Raw genomic sequence first — 6,000 nt, forward strand, 5'->3', positions numbered from 1 at the left:
TGTAGAAAGTCGTCAAAATCTATTTTCCCTCCAATATAGAGGGATGAATAGTTGGCACCACACCAACTATTCATCTATAAAACATAACATTTAGGCATCGGTTGATAAAATGTTAATTTTATGTTTTTGCAGTTTTGGTATTTATACACTGGCTTGAGCAAACCTCCAGAACCAAGTCAAAAATGTTGCACTAGTTTTCAAGTGCTTGATGCGTAGTATATCTTTGCTAAGCTTTTCCCATGTTACTCTTAATGTAGCATAACTTTCAAATTAGCATGGGTTGCCTGCCTACAATCGGCTGCAGATATCTTGATACTAGATATCTTGCAAGCAGGTTATGAACTGTAGCATTTAAACTGAAACCATAATAACTAGAGCTGTCACAATCACACTTGAGTACCATATTTGGTAGCATATATTGTATAGATGTCATTCATAGCTTCATATCCATATTTGACCAGTCTTGATGTATATTTTTAATACTAGAACGCAGTGTGATGCGTTCTAGTATAAGAAAGTGTTGGTTAGTTGTATTAAAATATGCAATTTTCAGCGATACTATCACAATTCCATACTTTAATATGATGCAGCCCTTTTAATAGTATTTATGCATGACAGCCCAATTAATTAGCATACATCCCAGGATAATTCAGCTTTATTTCCACACAACAAAATTTTGTCTTTCTATTAAGCAAGGAAAAAGACTATATTAGCCTTATTTCTGCCAGCCCATTCAGTTACAAGAATGAATTTATGACTGGGGTCTAAACAATAATCGGGTTTGGAGAAATGAGCAACAACATCATGCTTTTCTGATCATACTGAAGTTCTTTGTTGGGCACTGGACAGTCAGATGTCTTCAAATCCACAATCAAAGTGATCTTGAACAATAAAGTTCATTGTTGGTGTTCGCACCGCGAGAACAAAAGCCTTAAACATGAAGGCAAGAATAACTGGAGATCAGAGGTCAAATGACTCCCATTCATCTGCAGCTCAGGCTGAACTCTTGAACATTAGGCTCCTTTTGGTGAGTTGATACTTCAACTAGGATCAAATTCTAGGTGATGTGTCATGTTCCTGTCAAAGTGGAGTCATCGTGTCTCTTGAAACTTTATTCTTTGACTGATGACTATAGTGCCATATAACAGATTGTCTCTTCGTGTTGGAGGTTGTGACGTATTGGCTGGTCGTAATAACTACAGCATGAGATCTTTGATCAGTCTGACCATATCACTGGTTGGGTGATATATGAGTGATACATTTGTTACACCTACCATTTAAGCTGATTTTAGAGCTAAGCAATTAAGCAAAGTGATGCACAATGCAGTAAGTTTCAAACTTTGTTCAAAATAAGGACCAAGTTTGAAATATTCAAGTTTCAATGTTTTTCCCCTAACCTTATCTTGGAACTAGCTTCCGACTTCATGCAAACCTTATGCAAAAATCCTTTTGCCAATGAATGTTTCATTGAGTTCTTACCATGTTTGTAGATTTCGCTGAGAAAGCATCATAACTTTGCAGTGTTCTCATGATAAAAATGCAAACTTTCTTTTGGGTGAAGTTTGAAATATTTAGAGAAATACCTGGTCTTCACAGGTTATCTGGTTAATTTAAATAAGTGAACACAAACACACAGAACATTATAATTTATTATTATTATTATTATTATTATTATTATTATTATTAAACTAAGATGGGTCCTGAAAGATTACCCTGCGGCAGACTGGCAACCTGTCCAGGGTGTACTTGCCTCTCGCCTGAAACATTCTCTGGAGATGGGCACCAGCAACCCTCCCGACCCACTAAGGGACAGAAAATGGATGGATGGATCCTGAAATAGAAAAACCAAGGACTGTTCACAGTTCAATAGAGTGTAGGCTCACAGTTTGTGGCAGTATCTCGGGGCTCCTTTTCTTAGTAAGTTTATCACAATGTTGTGGAGGACTCTAAGCTTCTTGTCTTAATGGTGTTCTGTCAGTTCATGGAGGTTTTGGGCCATTTACTTCTCATGAACTCTCCACCACTGCTTTTCTATCAGATCAATGTCTAGACTTTGACAAGGCAGTTGCAAAACGTTCTTATCTATTTCTGCTTTTCTTTCTGTTCAGGATTATTGTTGTCCGGTAAGTTTGCCCCAGCCGTCGGACTGACTGCCTCATTTTTGACTCAAGAGTTGGGTGCCTACATCCAATTGTTGCAAAACGAGCCCAAATCATCAGCCTTCCACTGCCATGCTTGATGTTTTAGGTGTTGGTGCTAGTATGCTGCTCTTTGTTTTAATCCAAACTTGACTAGTAATATAATGACCAAAGTGGGGATATTGGAGCACAGGATGGAGTAGCTTCTTTTTATCAATGTCTCTTTTAACTTCATGGTTTAAATTTTGGGGTGAAATTTTTCACCATCTCTCAGACTGACTGCTGTGTATAGTCTTTGTCATTGGCGAGTACTGAACTTTTGGAACCTATGATACAATAGAACCCAATCTATTCACAGTTCAGTAGTCACAGATTTTTCTATGTAACATATCTCCATATTATTTGTAACATGTCTCTATTATTTGTGGAAAATTCAGTTTTCTCCATCATAGACTTTTAGTTACAGAATTTTTCAACGTGTTGCAGCAGCCATTTTTAAAACCATGTAAACATCATAAATTATTTCAGAGTGAATAATGCATGTCATGGCTGTGGCTGATAAGAACCAACAGTTTTCAATGTCTTCTTTCACTTTTTCTTTGCACTTAAACAAAGGTTGCTGTAGTTGTTCCCTAAATGTCAGCACACAGTGTTTGCTCCAGTAGGTCTTCTGACTCTGCTTTGGGACCTTGGATGCTTTCCATGTTTTGTTCAGTCTATTTAGTAACAAGGCCAGCCTTCTTACTGGAAGGGGCAGGATGTTCCCACCAGAAATTCCCAGTCAGTTACTAACAGGAAGGAAGCTGCAGAACATTTGAACTAAGAATACATGTCAGGCGCATAGCACTGTTTATTTTTGTGAAAATCCTCAGTTGGCTCATTACCAAACTAAACATGTGAATGGTTCTCTTTTTTTTTTTTTATTCCTCAGTTTTCTTCATTTATCAGAGGGACTCTAAAAGAAAAAAATGGAGAATGAAGAAATATTTGAGAGATTTTAGGAAAAAATAAAATTATACCACATGTTACTATTTAAACATAAAAAATATATCTTTGAGCTAATTGGTAAACATGCATTTAGATTTCATATGTAAAGCTCCATGTGTTATGTGTTCTTTTTTTTTTTTAAGTACACCCTTAAACTCTCACCTCCTATAAGCTGTACAGGTTGAAATGTGCTGATGGCAGGAGAACTGGTGGAACAATCCTGGAATATCGTCTTATTCCAATAATTTCTCTGAAAACTTTTTTTTTTCTTTTTGAGAAGCACAGGCGTATGCTGACACAGCCTAAATTTTAGCCAGAAAACAGAACTGATGTGAAAAATGTTACAGATGAAGTCAAAGGATTAAATCCAACTAAGTCATAATGAAACTAAAGGTGAAAATAGAAACTTATGAGAAATGTGTAGTCAGTCTCTGAAGGGATCGTGGTGCAGATGTTCACTAAAACAGCTTGACGTGTTCTCAGAAACCCCCTGAGTAGCTGGAGTATTTAACTGATTCCCAGTCCTGTTATTCCAAATCAAGCATTCCCTATGTCTGTTTTCTGATCGGCTCTCAGTTGTTCAGTTTTGTTTCTTAAAACAGGAGGAATACATTCAAGTTATAACTCATTGAAATAAGTAAAATGGAGCATAACAATTATTTTGAAAACATCAAAACAGAATACCAAAATCAGTTTCAATTTATCTTGTTTCCTTAGATCACACCAATTCACAACATGTTGTCTTGAAGCACTTTATAAAACAAAAAGATTCAAGTTGTATGCAGAAATATATAGTAAATTCAACTTAATCTTATAGAAAACTCACACATTCTGTATCCCAGTACAACTCCAGTTTTTATGCAGTATGGTTTTGTTTATTTTGCCAAATGGTTAAAAAAAAACATTTTCTAAGGAAACCCAACCAGTTTCACAAAGTCTTCCACCTAAATTCAAAAGTTGCAAAAGTGGACCGCTAATTGCACAAAGCCATGACCTTTGCAGCAATCCCACATATTAGGCATGCATGTGAGACAGTGGTAAGGAACAACATCCAAGAGGACAAAAGCTGCTATTAGACTAAATCAGTGTAGAAAATTGAGTTTTTAGTCCAATTTTAGTGCAGGTTGTCCCAGAGTCTGTTGGGATGCCAACACAAGCTTTAATTTTGATCTTTGCAGTGCTTGAAGCATCTTTTTAGATTATCAGCACTTTAAGTTACATGAATTGAGCAACTCAAATCCATTTAAATGAAGTAAAACTATATTCTTCACGGCCAATATAAAGTGAGGTGCAGTAGTTTAGTCTAGAGTCTACTGCTGACTTTTGTAACATTTTTCTCACATTTAACACAACACACACAAAAAGACAAATGCAGGCAGATAGCCATGTCAATTGTGGTTTAATTTTTACAGACAAATTTGGACTTTATCAGAGTAACAATGAATGTGAAATATCCATGAATATCGTAATGAAAAGAGAACAGGACCCAAAATGAACCCCTGAGGTATGTCGTAAGAAGTATGAGCCAGACGATAACCTTGTTCCTCAACAGACACACAAGAAAAGACCTAAAGTAGGGCAAGACTAAACCTGACCAACAACATGGTCATGGTGTTACAAGAGTCTGATGATCAGCTGCAAGAGGCTGCAGTTTGACCTAAAACAACAGAACACCTTGTGTCAACAGTTTAAAGAAGATCATGAAGATTGTCTAAGTGTTCAAATCCAACACAGTTTAATTCATTCGTTTCAAACTACAAATGTGTTTTTAGCATTTACCCAAAGTTGCCATAAATCTAAACCATTTAAGTTGGAGCTTACTTTACCACTACACTATAATTTTACCTACTTTCTGTAAAGCTGTCTAATCCACTTTACTGAGATGCCTGCACCTCATGCCTCAAAATCAGGTCATTTCAGCCTTATTTACTGAACTAAAGTGTTCAGTGTCACAGCTCCAACCCTGTCAATAATTATTCACAGAACACATTTTTGTCTAGTTTAGACCATATTAGGTCATTTTTGTCACATTTGTGGAAAGTTTGGTCCATGTAAAACCTAACTCCTGATCAGCTGTAGTCAACATGTTTTATTGTAGCCACTTTATTACAGTGGAATGTAAACCAAATGTTAGCTTTTTGTAAAGATGACCTTTATAAAACAAAGCACACAACAAGCCAGTATTATATTACAGTTTATGACTTCTGTTTGCATTTTCATGCTCTAGCACAGGGTGACACAGTTTATAGGAAACTATGAAAAAATAAAACAGTGTGACAAACATCTGAGAAGCGGGTCATCCGTGTCTATTTGAGTCACTGAACCTGCGAAGCATGACCGAAACAGAATTTGGGTTTTTGCCCCCCACGTTGTTTTCAGATTTAACTAGCATCCTTCTTTATTGACATCAGCTATTTCAGGGTCAAACTGCAGCAGGTCTGGGCTTGTTTGAGCCAACGGCTCCAAGGTGTGATGTTGTCTGGACAGGCCATCAGGTTTGTGGAGGGTCAAATGGTCAGTGTCATTTACAGCTTGTTGAGCCCCCACCGGTTTACCTTTCGCTTGGAAATGTCGTAATGGTGGATCCATAAGCGATTGTTTTCTGAAAGATTACGGACAAGCAACCTGTGAAGCTCAGTGGGTCAAAAGTCATTGAACTCAGGTCTCCCATTATCAGACGAATGGGAGATTTTGTGGGTTTTTTTTTTAAGAAAACCAACATTAATGTAGGTCATTGTCCTACGTTTATGTGGTCAATTTGAGAAGCAAAGTTTCTGATATAGCTGCACTTGGCTCATGTGACCACTTATTTTGTCATGGTCATCCTGGAATCACACAATTTTGGGTCGCATGATGTTTCCTGTCATACTTTTAG

This window comes from Poecilia reticulata, chromosome 16, assembly GCF_904066995.2.
Source record: "Poecilia reticulata chromosome 16, P_reticulata-male-v2, whole genome shotgun sequence".
NCBI lineage: Eukaryota > Metazoa > Chordata > Actinopteri > Cyprinodontiformes > Poeciliidae > Poecilia > Poecilia reticulata.